The sequence below is a fragment of the Plecotus auritus genome, assembly GCF_963455305.1.
Source record: "Plecotus auritus genome assembly, chromosome: 5".
Lineage (NCBI taxonomy): Eukaryota > Metazoa > Chordata > Mammalia > Chiroptera > Vespertilionidae > Plecotus > Plecotus auritus.
In genome coordinates, this window is record NC_137776.1 from 99548274 (window position 1) to 99571004 (window position 22731).

Consider the following 22731-nt stretch of genomic DNA (forward strand, 5'->3'; position numbering starts at 1 on the left):
GTGTGGGACCCTGCGTGGCCCCAGCGGGTCAGCAGCGATGGGTCTAGTGTTTTGACTCCAGCCAGAGTGGCCTCTGGGAGGGAGTCCAGCTGCCAGGCCTGGGTTCAAATGCCCACACCATCCCCTGCCAGGGGTCCTTGGTTTCCTTGTGTCGGGGTCCCTGAAAGCATGGGGGGAGGGTTTGTGAGGGTTTATTGCGTCAATTATACCTCAGTGACATTGTTAAAATATATTAAATCACACCACAAACTCCTGGAAGCAAACCCAGAGAACTGGAACAATCACCCTGACACCCCAAAACCCATTAAGACTGAGATTTGATTGTACAGCCGCTGGGGACAGAGGTTGCAGTGTCCTGAACACAATGAGAATGACTTAAAGCTGGGGGGGGGGGGGGGCGTGCCACCTCCACCTGCAGTCACTTGACCCTCTTTGGGCTGAGTCCTGGGGAGTCTCCCTTCATGGCCTGGAGGCGGAAGCCCAGGCCCAGGCCCAGCCAGAGCAGCCTTGGTCAGCCAGGCATCTTTATCTAGATGACAGTTCTCTACCAAATGGTAAATCAGAATGGAGGCTGCTCTTCAATCGGAACTACTATAGATGTGTCATTCCTAGCCCATCAGCAAGCCTTGGGAGTAACTATGGTACCCATTTTGCAGAAAGGGAAACAAGCTCCAGTCGGGTGAAGACCCTGGCAAATGTCACATGGCTGGCTGGTGGTCTCCCTCTGGCCCAGGAGAGCAGGGTGGATAAACCCCAGCAAAACACTTCCTCATGGGCACCACTGCCCCAAGCCCTGGAGTCTGGGCCCAGCATGGAGCCCACAGGTGTCCGCCAGGGCACCAAGCTCCTCTCTTGCTGAGAGTGACAGAGCTGAGATTCTGATCTTGGGTTGTCTGGCTCCAGAGCCTGCCCTCACCCCCTCACTCCCCCCTCTCCCCAGGCAGGGCCGAGGCTGGGGTGGAGGCTGTGAGAGGCTTTAGAGGGCCAGTCCTCAGCTCCTGACAACCATCTCTGCTGTCTGAAAGGACCGTGGGTCCAGTGTGCTCATGAGAAAGCTGGGGTGTTATCAGTGCTTGGCCTGTGGCCCCACCTTGTGACAATCTCACTGTCTCAAGGAGGAAACTCGGAAGAACGGCCTACACAGGGTCCCAGTGGGTGGCTGCCCCTGCCAGGAGCCCAGCAGCCGGACCCCAGATAAACAGCTCCCCCAGGGAAGCTGTTAACCCAACTTCATACCTGCTGGAATGGCTCTTTCTAGAATTCTCTTAGGAGGGAGCATGTCTTCCCATTTGGCTGTGGAATTTTACCCCATTTCCCCTTTGATCAGAGCGCTGCCCAGCACTGTGGTCCCAGGCTGCAGGCAACTTTCTCCATCTCAAAGTCAAATCAGATGAATCACGAATCCTAACCCAAGTTGCTTCAACAGGTGGAGGCAGAGGGCACACTGGTGACACCCCTGGGGGTGTGGGGAGGGAGCTCTCATCAGAGTCCTCTCTGATTGAGCCTCAGTGTCACCCCCTGAAAAGTGGGCAGGAACACACATTACAGTACAGGGCCGCTGTGGATCCGAGGTGAGCAGACAAGGGTCCCCTTGGTCCTAGATTGTACACGAATATAAGGAGGCCTAATTGTTTGCTGGAGGCAGCGCCCAGCCTGAGTGTTGTGAGTTCAGGCAAAAGCAATGGCAGCTCTTCTGCTCTGTGACTATCTTTGTTTCCTAAATACACACTTGATAAATTCTTTAATGTATAATCTTTCATCTAATGCCAGAGGAAAAGAACACGGTTAGTGGTAGGAAGGTATGATCAAATAAAAACTAGTCACTGTACTTCTGCTTCGGAAAGGAGGAAAAGCCGCGATAAAATTTCGGCTTTAGGAGTGAAAGATAATTTGCTTTAAACCTAAAATAGCCTCAGAACCCAAACGCAGGCTTTCTCTCCCTACCCACCATTCTTCCTCAGAGTCCGAGAACCGGGAGATCAACCAGCGGCCTCCCGCCCGCTGCAGTCCCGCGGCGCGGCGTGCGGGGGCAGCACCGCCGGTGTCAAGCTCCTGTCGGTCTGTGCCTTCCCCAGGGGAGCAGGATGCCTGAGTCTGTCCTCAGAGCCTCCTCCGAGGGCCACTCTGCTGCCCACGCGGGCGAAAGAGGGGCTGGTTTGGGGACAGATTTTTCTATTGGAGTCCCTACAGGACCGGGGTGGGGAGCGAGGCGGAGCGGGCGACTCGTGGCCACTCTGGTCTCACCTGGGAGGCCCGCCTCGCCCGGGGTCTCTGCGTTCGCCCCCCAGTTCTCCTGCCGGTGTCTTAACGATGCCTTCGGTCCGTCCGCGTTTCCAGGAGAGGCTCACCTCCTCCAGGGCGCCCTCCCGCTCCCTCCGCAGCGGCGCCGCGCCGGGGCCTGGCGCCCCGCCAGGACTCCGGGGCTTCCGGACGCAGCCGGCCTTCCCTCCGCACCCGCGCGGGGCCTGCCAGTGTCGTCCGGGCGGCTGTTCGGCTGTTCGGTGGTGGCAGGTCTCAGGCGCTAAGAGACCACCAGGGCGCCTGCCGTCCCGCCCGTCCCCGAACTTTGAGGGGTCCAGACCTGGGGGAGGGGTGCTCAGCTCTCGCGTTCTCGGCCGGACCCGCCGCCGTGGGCAGTGGGCAGTGAGCAGAGGGCGCAGCAGGGCGCCCTGAGCTGCCCTCACCGAGCCTTGCTCTGCAGGCCGGCCCTTTTCTATCTCCTTCACTGCCTCCGCCTCCCCTTTCCAGCTGGGTTTTAAGGTCTCCTGAAATCTTTGGGAAGAAGGTGGGAGTATAAATAAATGAACGAAAATCAGAGCAGTTCAGATGGAAACACCGTGGCCCTGGCCTTCCACCTGCCTCCAGGGCCCAGGCTTGCGGCCTGCCTGCGGCCCGCGGGGAACAGGCCGCTTCCCCGCCCCCGCTGGGCCCTGCCCAGAGCCTCTGTGGGTGGCTGGCAGGACCCTCTGGCCCCGCTGCCGGGCCTGGGCTCCTTGTCCTGCACTGGAGTCTTGTCTGGGACCCCCCAGACCCCCTGAGCGTCCCAGCCGGCAGGGTTATTGACAGGGCAGGTCCTGCCAGCTCGGTGAGGCGGACAGGCACCTGTTATCCCCAGGGCATTGTCCTCTTTCTTACACTGGAACCTCTCCCCAGGGGACAGGCCTTTAGGGACTCCAGGGACAAGTCAGGCTCACAAAGCCGGGTGAGGGGTGTGGGCACCTGTGGGTGTGGATGCCTGGCTCCCTGCAGGACCTCATCTCAGCTTCATCTCCTTTTTTCTTCCTAGAAAGGCCCAGCCCAGCTGGGTGGGAGGAGCCACCAGAGAGGGCAGTGGGGCACTTTGGGAAGATTCCCAGGGGGCACGATGACCCTTTTAAGGGTTAAATGGAGTAGACTGAGATGAGCCACCAGGACTGGGGTGCTGCCACTGCCCCACCCAGCTCCATGAAACTGCTGGCCCCGGGAATGAGGTGTGAAGAAGGGACTGCCCAGGGGCCCTGATGCCTTTGCAGAGATGGGGGGCGGGTTAACTGCCCTCCTGTTAGCTTCAACTCTTTTTTTATTGATTGAATTTGTAGAGATGACATTGGTTTGCAGTACATACAGGCTTCAAGTGTACAGTTCAATTAAACATCGTCTGCACAGTGCACCAGGTACAGGCCACCCTCAAGCAAAGTTTCTTTCCATCAACATTTCCCCCTGGCCCACCTCCACCTACCCTCACCCTGTTCCCTGCAGCTGTCACACACTGTGGTCTGTGTCTCCCTGTTATGTATATATGATTTTTAGCTAATCCCTACACCTTCTTTCATCCAATCCTTCCCCCCTCCCCTCTGACAGTCTGTTCCATGTATCCATGCCTCTGGATCTACTTTGTTCAGCAGTTAATTTTGTTCATTAGATTCCACATATAAGTGAGACCATGTGATACTTATCTTTCTCTGACTGACTTATTTCACTTAGCATAATACCCTCCAGGTTCCTCCATACTGTTGCAAACGGTATAAGTTCATTCTTTTTTATAGCTATACTAGTGGCCCAGTGCACACAAGAAATTCGTGCACGGGGCGGGGTTGGGGTGGGGTGTCCCTCAGCCCGGCCTGCACCCTCTCCAATCTGGGACCCCTCGGGGGATGTCTGACTGCCGGTTTAGGGCCTAAACCGGCAGTCAGACATCCTTCTCGCAATCCGGGACTACTGGCTCCTAACCGCTCACCTGCCTGCCTGCCTGATTGCCCCTAACCACTCTGCCTGCTGGCCTGCTCGCCCCCAACTGCCCCCCCCACCAGCCTGATCACCCCCAACTGCCCCCCCCTGCCAGCCTGTTTGCCCCCAACTGCCCCCCCTGCCAGCCTGCTTGCCCCCAACTGGCCCCCCCTGCCAGCCTGCTTGCTCTCAACTGCCCCCCTCCTGGCCTGCTCACCCCCAACTTCCCGCCCCCCCGCCAACCTGATTGCCCCCAACTAACCCCCACTGATGGCCTGCTCGCCCCCCAACTGGCCCCCCCTTTTGGCCTGCTCGCCCCCAACTTCCCCCTCCGCCCCCCGCTGGCCTGATCACCCACAACTGCCCTCCCCTCTTGGCCTCTAACCACCTCTACCTCGGCCCTGCCACCATGGCTTTGTCCAGAAGAACATCCAGAAGGTCTTCTGGAAGGTCTCCCAGTCTAATTAGCATATTACCCTTTTATTAGTATAGATAGAGGCCTGGTTCATGGGTGGGGGCTGGCTGGATTGCCCTGAAGGGTGTCCAGGATCAGGGTGGGGGTTCCCTTGGGGGGCGGGGCAGCCTGGATGAGGGGCCTGTGGTGGTTTTCAGGTCGGCCACGCCCCCATTGGGGTGGGGGTCCCCACTGGGGATGGTGCTGGCGTGGGCGAGGGGCTGAGGCAGTTTGCAGGCCAGTCACGCCCCCATGGGGTGAGGGTCCCCGCTGGGTGCCTGGCCAGCCTAGGTGAAGGGCTGAGGGCCGTTTTCAGGCTGGCCACACCTCCTTCAGGGTGGGGGTCCCCACTGGAGTGCATGGCCAGCTTGGGTGAGGGGCTGAGGGCTGTTTTCAGGCTGGCAACACGCCCTTCAGGGTGGGGGTCCCACTGGGGTGCCTGGCCAGCCTGGGTGAGGGGCTAATGGCTGTTTGCAGGCTGGCCATGCCCCCCAGTGAGAACCCTCACTCCAATGGTGGTGTGGCCAGCCTGGGTGAGGGGCTGAGGGCCGTTTGCAGGCCCCTCCCTTGGGGTCAGCCTGGGCAACCCAAGCCTCCCTCAAGCTTAGGCCGGCTCCGTGGCCGCCACCCACAGGCCCCTCCTTCAGCGGCTGGCCAGTGCGGGCAGGAAGCTTGGCTTCCTCCGTCGCCGGGGGCAACCCAAGTCTCCTGTCTGCTCCAGTTGGCTCTGTGGCTGCCGCCATCTTTGTCCCGTAATTTGCATATTCCCTCCTGATTGGCTGTGGGTGTCACAGAGTGATGGTCAATTACCATATTTCTCTCTTATTAGAATAGATAATATTCCATTGTGTAAATGTTCCACTGATTTTTTTATCCACTCATCTACTGATGGAGACTTGGGCTGTTTCCAGATCTTAGCCATTGTAAAAATGCTGCTATGAACAAAGGGGTGCATACATTCTTTCTGATTGGTGATTCAGGATTCTTAGCATATATTCCCTGAAGTGGGATTGCTGGGTCAAGAGGCACTTCCATTTTTAATTTTTTGAGGAAACTTCATACTGTTTTCCATAATGGCTGAACCAATCTGCCCCCCCACCATCAGTGCGAGGGTTCTCTTTTCTCCACATCCTTGCCAGCACTTGCTGTTTGTTGATTTGTTGATGGAAGCCATTCTGACAGGTGTGGGGTGATACCTCATTTTAGTTTTAATTTGCATCTCTCTGATATTTATTATTTCCTTTCTTCTACTTTAGGATTTTATTTTGCTTCTCTTTCTAATCTTTAAGTTGTGATGTTAAATAGTTTATTAGAGCTTTTCTTGTTTTTTTGAGGTAGGTCTGTAATTTTATGAACTTCCCCCTCAAGGCTGTTTTTGCTGTGTCCCATAGATTTGGGGTTTTTGTATGTTTATTTTCATTTGTTTCCAGGATGTTTTTTTTTAAATTTCTTCCTTGATCTTGTTGAAACCCATTAATTGTTTAATAACATGCTATTTAGCCTCCATGTGTTTGAATGTTTTTCAGTATTTTTATTATAGGTTTCTAATTTCATGCCATTGTGATCTGAGAAGTTCCTTGATATAATTCCAATCTTCTTGAACTTGTAGATACTTACTTTGTGTCCTAACATGTAATCTATGTTTGAAAATGACCCATATGCACTTGAGAAGAATGTATATCCTGTAACTTCGGGGTAAAATGTTCTGAAAATGTCAATTAATTCCATCTGATCTAGTGAGTCATTTAGGATCACTGTTTCCTTGTTAATTTTTTTTTCTAGGAGATGTATCCAGTGATGTCAGTGGGGTGTTAAAGTTCCCTACTATGATGGTATTGCTGTCGATCTCTCCCTTTATGTATTTGGGTGCTCTGTTTTGGATGCATATAGTTTACCGGAGTTATAGCCTCTTGTATCGATCCTTTAATATTATGAAGTGGTCTTCATTATCTCTTGCTATAGTCTTCACTTTGAAGTCTATTTTGTCAGATATGAATATATTGATAACTACTTATTTATTGCCATTCTTATTCTTTATGCCTGTGTTCTTCTCTTTATCTCTATTTCTCCTTCTTACAACAGCCCCTTTAGCATTTCTTGCAGTGCTCGCTCAGTGGTAATAAACTCTTATTTTTTAATTTTTTTAAAAATAAATCTTTATTCAGATTACTACAATCGTTACTCCTTTTTCCCCCCATAGCTCCCCTCCACCCGGTTCCCACCCCACCTTCTGCCCTTACCTCCCCCCCACTGTCCTCATCCATAGGTGTATGATTTTTGTCCAGTCTCTTCCTGAACCCCCTCATACCCCTTTCCCCCTGAGAATTATCAGTCCACTCCCTTTCTATGCCCCTGATTCTATTATATTCACCAGATTATTCTGTTCCTCAGGTTTTTAATTCACTTGATTTTTAGGTTCACTTGTTGATGGATATGTATTTGTTGTTCATAATTTTTCTCTTTACTTTTTTCTTCTTCCTCTTCTTTAAGAATACCTTTCAGCATTTCATATAATACTGGTTTGGTGGTGATGAACTCCTTTAGCTTTTTCTTATCTGTGAAGCTCTTTATCTGCCCTTCAATTCTGAATGATAGCTTTGTTGTGTAGAGTAATCTTGGTTGTATGTTCTTACTATTCATCACTTTGAATATTTCTTGCCACTCCCATCTGGCCTGCATAGTTTCTGTTGAGAAATCAGCTGACAATCGTATGGGTGCTCCCTTGTAGGTAATTAACTGTTTTTCTCTTGCTGCTTTTAAGATTCTCTCTTTGTCTTTTGCTCTTGGCATTTTAATTATGATGTGTCTTGGTGTGGTCCTCTTTGGATTCCTTTTGTTTGGGGTTCTGTGCGCTTCCTGGACTTGTAAGTCTATTTCTTTCACCAGGTGGGGGAAGTTTTCTGTCATTATTTCTTCAAATAGGTTTTCAGTATCTTGCTCTCTCTCTTCTTCTGGCACCCCCATAATTCTGATGTTGGTATGCTTGAAGTTGTCCCAGAGTCTTCTTACACTATCTTCAACTTTTTGGATTTTTTTTTTCTTTTTTCTTTTTCGGTTTAGTGTTTTTTGCTTCTTTGTATTTCAATTCTTTGACTTGATTCTTGTGTTCCTTTAGTCTGTTGTTGGGTCTCTGTATAATATTTTTTATTTCAGTCATCAGTGTATGTTTAATTTCTAGTTGGTCCTTTTTCATATCTTCGAGGGTCTCGTTATATTTATCAGCCTTTTCTAGGATATTCTTAAAAAGCCTTATAACCGTAGTTTTGAATTCTATATCCAGTCGTTTGTTTTCCTCCATTTCTTTCGTTTGTGATCTGATTCTTTGACGCCGCATTTTCACTGATTCCCTGAGTTGGTAGGGTAGATTTGTGTGCTAGGTTTCCTATATGGCCCAGTGGGTCGGCCTCCCCAGTTAACCTGAGGTGGACGCTCTTGGTGCATCCCTTTGTGGACTGTGTGTACAGCCTTGTTGTAGTTAAGTCTTGATGGTTGTTGGTATCACTGGGAAGAATTGACCTCCAGGCCAGTTGGCTGTAAGGATCAGCCTTGTCTACGCTGGGAGAAGTTCGATGTTGGAGACAGCCTTATTGGATTAGACTTGCCGAATTGCAATAGCCTCTGTGCTCAGCTTGGATGGGGTGGAGTCTCAGGGCGGAGCAGACAGTCTTGGCTTCCAGTCAGCCTTGCCATTGCGTGCGTGCGCGCCTTCAGACCTTTGCCTTCCCCGGCTCCCGAGTCTCTGCCCGAGAGTCCAGATTCCCCCCATAAGAGTGTGGGTCCCCAGGGGCTTGCCTGGAACTGGGGTTCAGTGCAGTCAGGACTGGGGCTCAGTGCAGTCAGGAGCTTCTGACTTCCTTCCACTAGGGAAAGCCTGTGGCAACCTCCGCAGCCTTTGTGCACACTGGTGCGCGTGCCTCCGGAACCCTGCCTGCGGGGGCTCCCCCGGGTCTCCCCCGGGTCTCCGGGTGCCTTTCTCTCTACCTGACAGTCCAGACTCCCCTTGTATGAGCCTGGGTCCACGGGGTTTCGCCCAGGACTGGGGTTCAGTGCAGCCAGAACTGGGGTTCAGTGCGGTCGGGGCTTCCTTCCCCCTTCCGCCAGAGAAAGTCAGCCAGGCTCTCAGCCACCCTTCCCTCTGTGCGCACAAAGATCCTTTGCCGTACCTCCAATTCTCTGTGAGCTTTCCTCTTTCCTTCTAGTTGTAGAATTTTCACTCAGCCAGCTTTCCTGTGGTTCTGGATGGTGTCCGTTCTGTCTTTTAGTTGTAGTTTTGAAATTGTTGTGCGAGGCAGCAGTTTAGGTGCTTACCTATGCTGCCATCTTGGTTTCTCCTTGGTAATAAACTCTTTTAGTTTTTTCTTTTTTTTTTTTGCCTGCGAAGCTCTTTACCTCACCTTCAATTTTGAAAGATAGCCTTGCTGCATAGAGTAGTCTTGGTTTCAGTCCCTTGTTTTTAATTAAATTGTATACTTGATGCCGTTCTATTCTGGCCTGGAGTCAGCTGACAGCCTAATGGGAGCTCCCTTGTAGGTGACTTTCTATCTCTCTCTTGCAGTCTTTAAGATTCTTTCTTTGTCTTTAATGTTTACCATTTTAATTATGATGTGTCTTGGTGTTTTTTTTTTTTTTGGGGGGGGGTTATTTATTTATTTATTGAAGTTTATTTCCCCCTAAAGGAATGCTTTATTGGATAATTACCTGTTATTTACTTTATGGAAAGACAAATCAGTTGTAGCCCTGCCTCCTACCAGTAGTCTGAGATTCTGACTCTGAAGAAAGAATGCTAGGTGGGCCACAGTCCCCCAGGTGTCTGAGGTGACCAGTAGACACTCTGGTCCCAGAGCACAGTCTACCAAAGCAGTCACTGAGCTGCTGGCTTCTCCCCAGGGGGTGCACCCATCACATGCAGGCAGGCCAGTCCTGGGCCCGCTAAGAACCAGGAAGGCACAAGCTGCCTCTCCAGACACACCTGACACCTGGGGCCCTGGGTGAGGCTCCTGGGGTGTGGCAGCTTCAAAATGGGAAAGAGAGCTTTGTAGCTCCTGAGAAAAGGCAACAGCAGAGGTCCAGCTGACCCCACACCCCGCCCTGCCCTGCCCTGCCCTGCCCTGCAGGGTCCATGCACTTCTCGAGTGTCCTGGGCAGTGAACAGCAAACACAGCTGGAGCCACTGAGTGACATTCCAGCTGTGCCTGGTCAGGACTGGCCCACAAGGGCAGCATGGCAGCACTGTAGGGCACTGGCTTTTCTTTCTCCTATCCCCACCCCCTGAGGCCCAGGAGCCCTTTGGCCAGCAGGAGTTGTCAGGGTTGTTGAGGAGAGAAGAGCGAGTTCCATACACTGGGAGTGTGTTAGTGAAACCAAAAAACACCACTGGTGCAGGCATGCAGCCTTTCAGGGGTTTATTTTGATTGTGACTCTCTGTGTTTCCTTATCTTGAGTTACTTTTTTTTCACCAGGTTAGAGAAATTTTCTGCCATTTTTTCTTCAAACAGGTTCTCTGTTCCTTTCAGGAGATTCTGCTCCTTCTGGTACCTCTATAATGTGAATGTTGTTACATTTCATGTTGTCCCAAAGCTCCCTTAGACTCTCCTTCTGCCTTTTTTAAAATTTGTTGATCTGAATGGGTGTTTTTTCTACCTTGTCTTCTAATTCATTGATTCAGTCCTCAGCTTCCTCTAGTCTACTGTTGAATCCTTCAGGGTATTCTTTATTTCAACTCTATGTTTCTCATTTCCAATTGACTCTTATTTAATGTTTCAGCCTCTCTTTTCAAGTTGGTGTAGCTCTCATTAAGGAACTTAATTCTTATTAAGTTGCTTGTAGTCTCACTGAATTCTTTGAGCACCCTTATTACCATTACTCCAAATTCTTTATCTGACAAATTGCTTGCCTCCATTTCATTTAGTTCCTTTCCTGGTAATTCCATCTTTTCTTACATTTTGGGGTATTTCTTTGTCTTCCCATTTTCTGTCCCTTTGTTTTTGTTTCTATGTATTAGATCTAACTTCTATGCCTCCCAGACTTTGTGGGGTGGTCTTATGTATTAGGTGTTTTGTGAGACCCAGTGGTGCAGTCTCTTAGATCTCCTGAACTGGGTGATCTAGGGAAGCCTTTTAATTGAGTTATTTGGGTGCTCCTGTTGTAGTTGGGTCTTGAATGTTATTTTCCCATTCGTGGATGGAGTCTCCTCTCTGGCTGACTATATGGCTCACCTCTAAGCACATCATGAAAGTTGTTGTGGAGGTGCTGACTGAACAGAACAAAATACAACACAACAAAACATGAAACAAAAGAAGCAAAACAAAAATCTACCAAAGACCCCTATAGCACCAACAAAAGCAACCACTTGAGAGAGAGCATTAGGAAAGAGAAGAGAGAGCAAGAATGATAGAACACACACACACACACACACACACACACACACACACACACACACAATAGGAGGAGAAAACAAAACAAAAAAAACCCAAACATACAAAAAAGAAGCACAAACAAAGAATAACAAAATGGGGGGAGGAATATGTAAATGCAGAGCTGAAGTAAAGAAAATAAGAATAAAGAATTAGGGCATTAGGGAAGGAAAACAGTTTAAAACGAAGGAGGATGAAAAGAGAAGAAAAGGAAGAAAAATATTGAAAAGAATAATAGAGGACAAAGCAGATAAACCTAAAATAAGAAAAGGAAAAATGTTGGGAAAGCAGAAGAAAAAGAAAAGAGAAAGGAAGAAAAAAAATTGAGTAGTGAAAAAAAGAAAAATAATTTGAGTAGGAAAGGGAAGAGGAAAATTAGATATATGAATGAAACAACAGTGACTAGAACAATAACAAATGAATAAAGTAGATACATAAAGGAGATAAATTTAAAACACTAAAAAAGAAAGAAGAAAAGGGAAGAAAAAGTGAAGTGGCATTTGTTTCAGCCAAGTTTAGTGCCCCAGGGGAGCTGGCTTTGGATTCCACTCTTCTGTCTGACCTGACGATTCTGAGCTTCCCGCAAAGTACTTAGGTGCTAGCCACTGTCAGGCACTGTCCTTTGGCGTTAGGCAACCTGCTTGAATCCCTGAGAGATCCACTGATCCACCGTTTGTATCTGTCTTCACAGGCCTTGGCTGTAAGCAGGAGGGGCCAATCTGCCCTGTACTGTAGGCTTGTTAGCAGCCTGGGGCCCAGGGCTGGTCAGCAGACTTCCCTGGTTCCCTGGGCTCTGTCTCTGCCCAGCTTTGTCTGCTAGCCAGCTGTCAATCTTCATCATCAAAAGTCTGTTTCTGAAAGGGCCTTAGGTGGGGGAGGTGCTGTTTAGCTTTCTTGGAATGTGGCGGGTGTGTTTCCCTGTCCCAGAGCTACTCCTCTGCAAGTGGGCAGAGGTCCTGTATGGGGACCAGTGGGGCCGGCTGAAGACCTGGAGTTTCTATCAGCTCCCCGTGTGGGGAAAGCACCAGCCTGGTTCCCAGAACAGTGGGGTAGACAGCTCCTCCCCCAATCCAGGCACTGATGCTCCTGAGACCTTTCAACCCCTTAGGCGTAGCCTCTGTTTTTGTTTCCTCTGAAAAGCTCAAATGCAGGGTGTGGCATGAGGCCTCCTGAGGGTGGGGCGGGCTGTATCACCCAGGGCGGGGTTTTCTCCTTTCCCTGCCCTGTGACTACTGGGAGCAGCCAGCTCCTCTCAGGAAAAATGTGTTTCGGTTTGGGGATCTTTGACGTAATACTGCTGGCTGCTACTTTTCCACATTTCCCCTTGATGCTTCACTCCAGCCTCTCCTTCAGCACCTCGAATCTGAGTCTACCTCTTGCAAATGTAGCTGCAAATGAAAACTCTTGTGCTCTGGGTTTTAAAAACACACACAAAACAAACCAAACCAAAACAAAACAATGAAACTGGCTTTCTCTCTGACCAGCTTCGGTCTATCAGCTCCCGTCTCCGCTGTGGCCAGCAGCCCTGCCGCCTTTGACGGCTGGATCTTACCTGGGCTGTGGGTCTCGGCTCTGGTGCTCCGGACTGTGCGGCCAGCCCCGATCTTCTCAGAGAACAGACCCCTGCAGCAGGAGCTCCCTCCCCTCGGCCTGCTGCCTGCTGGCTGCCTCCCTGGGAGCTGAGGCAGCTCCTCTCCCAGCCTCGCTCTTCCCACTGGTCTCCAGGTGGTTTCTGTCCTTCCTTGGTATAAGTCTCCTCCTCAGCTGGACCTCAGTGGGTAATTCCAGGTGCATGTTCTCCGATTTAGTTGTATTTCCAGTCTGAACGCAGGATGAGGTGCACAGCAGGTCTGCCTACTCGGCTGCCATTTTCTCCTCCTTCACAACAGGCTCTAAGGCCTTTGTTCTGAAGTCTTTTTTCTCAGATATGAGTATTGCTACTCCAGCTTTATTTTTGTTTCCATTTGCATAGAGTATTTTTCCATCCCTTCACTTTCACCATGTGTGAATCTTTTGTTCTTAGATGGGTTTCTTGTAGACATCATATACATGGATCATATTTTCTTATCCATTCAGCCACCCTATGGTTTTTGATTAGAGCGTTTCATCCATTTTCATTTATGGTTATTACTAGAGGCCCAGTGTACAAAATTCGTGCACTGGGGGTGAGGGGTCCCTCAGCCCAGACTTCCCCCTCTCACAGACTGGGAGCCCTCAGGGGATGTCCTAATGATGTCTTAGGCCCGCTCCTCGTGGGGAGCGGGTCTAAGCCGCAGTCTGGCCTCCCTCTGGGGGAGGTGACTGGGCTGATCAGGGGAAAGCGCCACTCCCATCACCCCATGGCTGCTGCCACTGCCAGCTGCTGCAGCCGCCAAGGTGTTTTCATCAACATGGACTCCAGTCACATCACCACGAAAAAATGACAACTTTATTTTGTCATTTTCAAGATGTGTCTTTCATAGGATATGACATTTCTTTCTTTTTTTTATCCTCACCTGAGGATATGTTTCCATTGATTTTTAGAAAATGTGGAAGAGAAAGGGAGAGACAGAAACATCAATGTGAGGGGGACACTTCGATTGGTTACCTCTTGCATGAGCCCTGACCTGGGCCCCAGCCAGGGAGGAGCCTGCAACATAGGTACATACCCTTGATCAGAATCAAACCCGGACCCTGTGGTCAGCAGGCTGAGGCTCTATCCACTGAGCCAAACCGGCTAGGGCATGATATGACATTTCTTAGCCCCTCCAGCAGTAGACCTTAGTTTTTTTCCTCCAGGAGTGAGGTGGAAAAACCCTAGATCACCTTCTTGGATTCTTATTACCCAAGTTACCAAGAACACTGTGAGTGGTGGTGTACAGGGAGCTTAGCCAATGAGGAGTCAGAAAAGGTGTTTCCTCTGCAGCTCATGTGCAGAGGCCCCCCTGTGTGTGTCCACTGGGGTGGGGGCATGATCCTAGCTGAGCTGTGGCCGCTGGGAGCAGGCCCCCACCCCTGTGTGTGTCCACTGGGGTGGGGCGTGCTCCAAGCTGCGCTGGTCATGACTGTCTTGGAGCCAGTCGTGACTGTAAAGGTGTCCTGGACAAATTTGCATATTACTTCTTTATATATATAGATTGATATTTATTTATTGTCATTTTAATTCTTTATGCCTATTCCTCCCTTCTCCCTTCCCCGTCTCCTTCTTCTACTTAAAGCAGTCCCTTTAACATTTCTAACAATGCTGGTTTGGTGGTAAGAAAGGCCTTTATCCTTTTTATTTTTATTTTTTTGGTCTGGGAAGCTCTATCTTACCTTCAGTTCTGTTTTATATATTTTTCTCTTTGCTGCTCTGATTGAGTGATTTTTTTTCTACCTTGTCTTCTATTTTGCTGATTCGATTCTCTGCTTCATGTAACCTATTGTTTTTTTCCTTCCAGTGTATTATTGATATGAGATATGAGATATGATATTCTTCATTTCAGACTGGTTCTTGTTCATGGCTTCTAATTCTTTTTTCATGCCGTGGTACTTCCCACTAAGTTCATTGTAATTCTCACTGAGTTCCTTGACATCCTTATAACCATTACTCTGAATTCTCATAAATTGCTTGTCTTCCTTTCACTTAGCTCTTTATCCTGAGATTCCTTCTGTTCTTTCTTTTTGGGCCTGTTTCTTGGTTCCCCTATTTTTACTGTTTCTTGGTGTTTGTGTCTGTGAATTGGATAGTACTGCTATGACTCGCAGTCTTGGTGGGGTGGCCTTCTGTAGTGGGTGTCATGTGGGACCCAGTGGTATAGTCTCCTTGATATCCCAAGCTGTGAGCTCTAGGAATGTCCCTTGTGTGGACTGTGGCCCTCCCTTTGTAATTTGGTTTTGATTGCTCTTGTCCCATTTGCGGGAGTGCTCAGCTCATGGTGGCTGACTGTGCTGCTATGTCATGCTAACTTTTATCTAGGTGCTGCCAGAACCAAACCAGACAAAACAAGACCACACCGAAAACAACACTACAAACAACAACAACAAAACACCAAAAAGAATTAAAGAATACTGAAAGGCAAGAGACCAAATGAATTAGAGAAAAAAATAGAAATGACAAAAGCATATGAAAGAAAAGAAGGAAGAGAAAAGAAAAATGATAAGAATAAAAAACAGCCCTAAACGGTTTGGCTCAGTGGATAGAGCATTGACCTGCGGACTAAAGGGTCCCAGGTTCTATTCCAGTCAAGGGCATGTACCTTGGTTGCGGGCACATCCCCAGTAGGGAGTGTGCAGGAGGCATCTGATTGATGTTTCTCTCCCATCAATGTTTCTAACTCTCTATTCCTCTCCCTTATTCTCTGTTAAAAAAATCAATAAAATATATTTAAAAAAAGAATAACAAAAAAAATAATTTAAAAAAGCAATCATCCTATCTAATAAAGAAAGAATATGCTAATTGACCATCACGCCCTCACAAAGATGGTGGCACCCATAGCCAATAAGGAGGGAATATGCTAATTGACTGCCACACCCTCAAAGATGGCGGCACCCACAGCCACAAGATGGTGGTGCCCAGTCCCCTCAGCCCTGCCGGGGTGGCAGGCATGCGGCACAGCCGGGCCCACCCCCAGGCAGGTTCGTCCACTCTGTGTGCCTGACTCCAGAGTCCCCAAGTCCTCTCAGCCCCCAGCCTCCCAGGGCCGGCCCGAGGTGCAGGTAAGCCTCTGATGTTGGCTGCCCAGCTGATGCCCGAGGCACAGGCAAGCCTTGGATGGCAGCTGCCCAGCTGCCCAGGGCTGCCTGAGGCTCAGGTAACCAGGGCCAGCCAAGACTTTTGCTGCCGGCAGTGGCAGCAGCAGAGGTGTAATGGGGGCGTCGCCTTCTCCTGATCGCTGGGGTTCCTCCCACCCCTGAGGGCTTCTAGACTGTGAGAGGGGGAAGGCCAGGCTGAGGGACCCCCCTCCAGTGCATGAATTTTCATACACTGGGCCTCTAGTAATGAATAAAGTAGAATAGAAAAGGAAAATGGAAAAAATAAAAATAGACACAGAATAAAAAGAATAAGAAAAGGAAAGGGAAAAATAAGAGATATGAAAGAAAAAAGAAATTAAAAAGGTTAAGTGAAATATAAAAAAACTAGAGGCCTGGTGCATGAAATTCATGCACTGGGGGGTGTCTCTCTGCCCAGCCTGCACCCTCTCCAATCTGGGACCCCTCGGGGGATGTCCGATTGCTGGTTTAGGCCTGATTCCACATGACATCCCTCTCACAATCTGGGACAGCTGGTTCCTAACTGCTTGCCTGCCTGCCTGCCTGATTGCCCCTAACCACTTCTGCCTGCCAGCCTGATCACCCTCTAACCGCTCCCTTGCTGGCCTGATTTGCCAGAAGCCAATTCCAGCATGTCAGCAGGGCTGAATCATCTGGGATGGCTGAACGGCACCTCCCCCAAACCTGAATAGGATTGTCTGCTGCCAGACAGCTCAGGACTTTTTAATCTGCATGTTATTGCCTCCTGTTGGCCAAACACCTGAACAGCTGTAGGATATTCCTAAATCTGACAATGCTTCTGTAAAACCTACCCTTTGAAACTCTACCCTTTGAAGTGTATGTCTCCACCTTGCCTTAGGACAAATTGTGTTAATAAATAGCACGAGATCCTGAGTCAAGGGGTAGTCTTTAGCTCCTTTAGCTGAAGCTCCTCTGACCCCCAATGCCTTTCAAAACTATCTTTCGTCCTTGGACTCCTTATTGAATCTATGCATCAGCTCCTTTCTCCAAATTGCTGAACCCTTTGTAATGCTGGGACAAGAACCCCAGCATTAATGGATGCCCACCCAGGGGCTCCAATATTAATGGCCGCCCGAACTGGGGCTTGAACCCTGGAAGCACCAATATTAATAGTGCAAAAAATCAAAAAGGGTGAGATGCTGGAAACCAATTCCAACATGTCATAATTACAAGAGTTTCATCACAAGGTTGGTAAAGCTTGGGGGGCTCAACAAGGGCTGAGCCACATATGTAGTTTACCTGTTGGAACGGCTAAGAAGCTCTGATTGACACCTAACTGCTCCCCTGCTAGCCGGATTGCCTCCAACTGCCCTCCCCTGCCGGCCTCATCACCCCCAACTGCCCTCCTCTGCCAGCCTGGTCGCCCCCAATTGCCCTCCCCTGCTGGCCTGATGGCCCCCAACTGCTCTCCCCTGATCTTGTGACGACACAGGGGTAGCCATCTTGTGATGATGCGAGGGCAAGACACCACCTAGGCTTTTATTAGTATAGATAAAGAAATGATTTTTTAAAAAGTGGAGTTCACCTCTGCAGATTTTATTTCCTGCTGCAATTACCTACTGGACCTGCTAATTGGAATTTTTTTTTAAAAAAATCTCTATTGTTGAAAGTATTACATATGTCCCCCCCGCCCTCCACAGCCCGCCCCCCGCAGACCTTCAGCACCCTATTGTCTGTGTCCATGGGCCATGCATATATGCATACAAGCTCTTTGGTTTATTACCTTCCACCCACCCTCCCCTGCCTTCCCTCCAAGATTCCAAACACTATTCCATGCTTCCATGTCTCTGGACCCACTCAGTTCATCAGTTTATTTTGTTATTTAGATTCCACATATGAGTGTGATCATGTGATACTTGTCTTTCTCTGACTGGCTTATTTCACTTAGCATGATACTCTCTCTAGGGTCGCTCCATGCTGCCTCAAATGGTAAAAGATCCTTCTTTTTTACTGCTGCATAGTACTCATTGGTGTAAATGTACCACAATTTTTTTATTCACTCATCTACTGATGGGCACTTGGGCTGTTTCCAGATCTTAGCTATTGTAAATTGTGCTGCTATTAACATAGAGGTGCATACATTCTTTCTGATTGGTGTTTCCAAATTCTTAGGATATATTCCTAGATGTGGGATCACTGAGTCAAATGGCAGTTCCATATTTAATTTTTTGAGGAAACTTCATACTGTTTTCCATAATGTCTGCATCGGTCTGCATTACCATCAGCAGGGTTCCCTTTTCTCCACATCCTTGCCAGCACTTGTCATTTGTTGATTTGTTGATGGTAGCTATTCTGACAGGTGTGAGGTGATACCTCATTGTCATTTTAATTTGCATCTCTCTAATGATCAGTGACTTTAAGCATTTTTTCATATGTCTCTTGGTCATCTGCATGTCCTCTTTGGAGAAGTGTTTATGAAGGTCCTTTGCCCATTTTTTAATTGGATTGTTTGTCTTTCTTTTGTTAAGTTGTATGAGTTGCTTATATATTTTGGATATTAACGCTTTATCAGATGTATCATTGCCAAATATATTCTCTCATACAGTGGGCTTCCTTTTCGTTTCGTTGATGGATTCTTTTACTGTGCAGAAACTTTTTATTTTGATGTGGTCCCATTTGTTTATTTTCTCCTTAGTTTCCTTTGCCTTAAGAGATGTATCCATAACCATATTGCTATGAGAAATGACTGAGATTTTGATGCCTATGGTTTCTTCTAGGATTTTTATGGTTTCCTGACTTATTTTAAAGTCTTTTGTCCATTTTGATTTATTCTTGTTATGGAGTAAGTTGGTGGTCTAGTTTCATTTTTTTGCATGTATCTGTCCAATTTTCCTAACACGATTTATTGAAGAGACTTTCTTGACTCCATTGTATGCTCTTGCTTCCTTTGTGAAATATTAATTGACAATAAATATTTGGTGTGGGTTTATTTCTGGGCTCTCTGTTCTGTTCCATTGATCTATATGCCTTTTCTTGTGCCAGTACCAGCCTGTTTTGATTATGGTGGCTTTGTAATATAGCTTGATATATGCTATTGTGATTTCTCCAACTTTGTTTTTCTTTCTCAAGATTGCTGCAGCTATTTGGTGTCTTTTTGGATTCCATATAAATTTTTGGAGTATTTGTTCTAGCTCTGTGAAATATACCACTGGTATTTTAATACAGATTGAGTTGAATCTGTAGATTGCCTGGGTAGTATGGATATTTTAATGATGTTGATTCTACCAATCCATGAACATGGTATATTCTTCCACTTGTTTATATCTTCTTCTATCTCTTTTTTCAACATCCTGTAGTTTTCTGAGTACAGGTCTTTTGCCTCCTTGGTTAAGTTTATTCCTAAGTATCTTAATTTTTTTTTTTGTTACAATGATAAATGGGATTGTTTGTTTAGTTTCTCTTTCTGAGAATTCATTATTGGTGTATAAAAATGCCATCAATTTTTGGGTGTTGATTTTGTATCCTGGTACATTGCCAAATTCATTTATTAAATCTAGTAGTTTTTGGTGGAGTCTATAGGGTTTTCTATGTACAATATCATGTCATCTGCGAATAATGAGAGTTTTACTTCCTCCTTTCCAATTTGGATGCCTTTTATTTCTTCTTGTCCAATTGCTGTGGCTAGAACTATCTATGTTAATAATAGAAGAATATCCAAATTGTCCAGGACGCTGTCACAGTAACTCTAATGACCAAACAGTAGGCTGTGTGGGACAACAAGGCATTAGTGAGGGATGACCAAACAACTGAACAGCAGGCTACATGGGGCGACCAGGCCAATGGGGGGGGGGGGGTCAGTTAGGGGTGACCAGGCCAGTGGGGGGCTGTTGGGGGCAACCAGGCTGGCAGGCAGAGGTGGTTAGGGGCGATCAGGCAGGCAGGCAGGCAGGTGTGCAGTTAGGAGCCAGAGGTCCCGGATTGTGAACGAGATATCTGACTGCTGGTTTAGACCCAATCCCTGGGATTGGGCATTTGGATATCCCTCGAGGGGTCCTGATTGGAGAGTGTGCAGGCTGGGCTGAGCTCCCCTCCGCCCCCGTGCACAAATTTTGTGCATCGAGCCTCTAGTGTTGAATAAGAGTGGTGAAAGCGGACATCCCTGTCTTGTTCATGTTCTTGGGGGAAATGGTTTTAGTTTTTGCCCATTCAGTATGATGTTTGCTGTAGGTTTGTCATATATAGCCTTTATCATGTTGAGATATGCTCCCTCTATTCCCACTTTGCTGAGAGTTTTTATCAAGAATGGGTGTTGGATTTTGTCAAATGCTTTCTCTGTGTCTATTGATATGATCATGTGATTTTTGTCTTTTAATTTGTTTCTGTGATGTATCACCTTTATTGATCCTATCTAATAAAAGAGTAATATGCAAATTGACTGTCACTCCAACATACAAGATGGATGCCCGCATGTGGTAAAAGATGGCTGCCCCCATGTGGACACAAGATGGCTGCCACAAGATGGCCAGCAGGGGAGGGCAGTTGGGAGGGACCAGGCCTGCAAGGGAGGGCAGTTGGGGGCAATCAGGCCAGCAGGGGAAGACAGTTGGGGGTGACCAGGCCGGCAGGAGAGGGAAGTTGGCGGGGATCCAGGCCTGCAGGGGAGGGCAGTTAGGGGCAATCAGGCTGGCAGGGGAGCAGTTAGGCATCAATCAGGCTGGCAGGGGAGTGGTTAGGGGGTGATCAGGCTGGCAGGCAGAAGCAGTTAGAGGCGATCAGGAAGGCAGGCAGGCGGGCAGTTGGGAGCCAGCAGTCCTGGATTGTGAGAGGGATGTCCAACTGCCCATTTAGGCCTGATCCTACCAGAATTGGGCCTAAATGGGCAGTCCATCCCTCGAGCGGTCCCAGATTGGAGAGGGTGCAGGCTGGGCTGAGGGACACACCTCCATGCACGAATTTCATGCACCAGGCCTCTAGTTTGCTAATATTGTACCAGCCTTGCATCCATGGGATAAATCCCACTTGGTCATGGGTGTGCTATTTTTAATATATTGCTAGATGCAATTTGCTAATATTTTGTTTAGGATTTTAGCATCTATTTTCATCAGGGATATTGGCCTGTAATTCTCTTTTTTTGTAGTGTCTTTATCTGGTTTTGGAGTTAGAATAATGCTGGCTTCATAAAAAGAGCTTGGAAGTGTCCTTCCTCTTGGATCTTTAGAATAGTTTGAGGAGGATAGGTGTTAGTTCTTCTCTGAATGTTTGGTAAAACTCCCCTGTGAGGCTGTCAGACCCAGGCTTTGGTCTGCTTCTATTTCATTAGTTGTATTGGCCTATTCAGGTTTTCTGTTTTTTCCTGATTTAGTTTTAGGAGATTGCAGTTTGCTAGGAATTTGTCCATTTCATCCACATTGTCCACCTTATTGGCAAATAGTTATTCATAGTGTTTTATTACAATCCTTTGTATTTTGTGTTGTTAGTTATTACTTCTCCACTTTTGTTACTGATTTTATTTATTTGAGTCCTCTCTCTTTGTTTTTTGATGAGTCTGGCTAACAGTGCATCAATCTTATTTATCCTTTCAAAGAACCAGCTCTTGGTTTCATTGATTTTTTGGTATTTTTTTTCTTAGTCTCTATGTCATTTATTTCTGCTCTAATCTTTATTATTTCCTTCCTTATGCTTACTATGGGCTTTTCTTATTGTTTTCTTTCTATCTTTAAGTTGTAAGGTTAGTTTATTATTGATTTTTATTATTTTTTTGAGGTAGGCCTATAGTGCTATGAACTTTCCTCTCAGGACTGCTTTTGTTGTGTCCCAGAGATTTTGGGTTGTTGCATGTTCATTTTCATTTTCATTTGTTTCCAGGAAGTTTTTGATTTCTTTCTTGATCCTGTTGAGAACCAATTCATTGTTTCATAACATGCTATTTAGCCTTCATGTGTTTGATTGTTTTGGGATGTTTTTACTGTAGTTGATTTCTAATTTCATTCCACTGTGATCTGAGAAGATGCTTGATGTGATTTTAATCTTCTTGAACTTGTAGAGACTTGTTTTGTGTCCTAACATGTAGTCTATCTTTGTGAAGGATTAATGTGCACTTGAGAAGAATATATTATATATTATGCAGCTTTGGGGTGAAATGTTCTATAAATATCAGTTAAATCCATCAGAACTAGTGTGTCCTTTAGAGTCACTGTTTCCTTGTTAATTTTTTGTCTGGATGATTTATCCAGTGAAGTCAGCAGGGTATTACAGCCCCCATACTAAGATTTGTTGTCGATCTCTCCCTTGTAGTCCTCTAGAAGTTTTTTAAAAATATATTTAGGTGCTCCTATTTTGGGTGCATATATGTTTACCAAGCTTATATCCTCTTGTGGAATTGATCTATTTAGTATCATGTAGTGAACTTTATTGTCCTTTGTGATGGCCTTCCTTTTGAAGTCAATTTTGTCAGATATGAGTATTGCTACCCCAGTTTTTTGTTCTTTTTCATTAGCCTGAAAAATTTTTTTTTCATCCCTTCACTCTCATCCTGTATGTGTCTTTTATTCTGAGGTGGATTTCTTTTAGATAGCATATAGTTGAGTCATGTTTGGCATCCATTCAGTTACCCTACGTCTTTTGATTTGAGCATTTAATCCAATTACATTTAAGGTTATTATTGAGAGGCACTTATTTATTGCCTTTTTAATTCTGTATGCCTAGGTTTCCTTTTCTATTTCTCCTTCTCATTATAGCAGTCCCTTTAGCATTTCTTGTAAAGCTGCTTGGTGGTGATGTACTCCTTTAGCCCCCCCTTTTTTTTGTCCATGAAGCTCTTTATTTGACCTTCTATTTTGAATGATAGCTTTTCTAGATATAATAATATTGGTTTAAGATCCTTGCTTTCCATTACCTTGAGTACTTCATTTTCTTCTAGCCTGTATAGTTTCTTTTTTTCCCTTCTTATTCCAACTGGAAATCCAC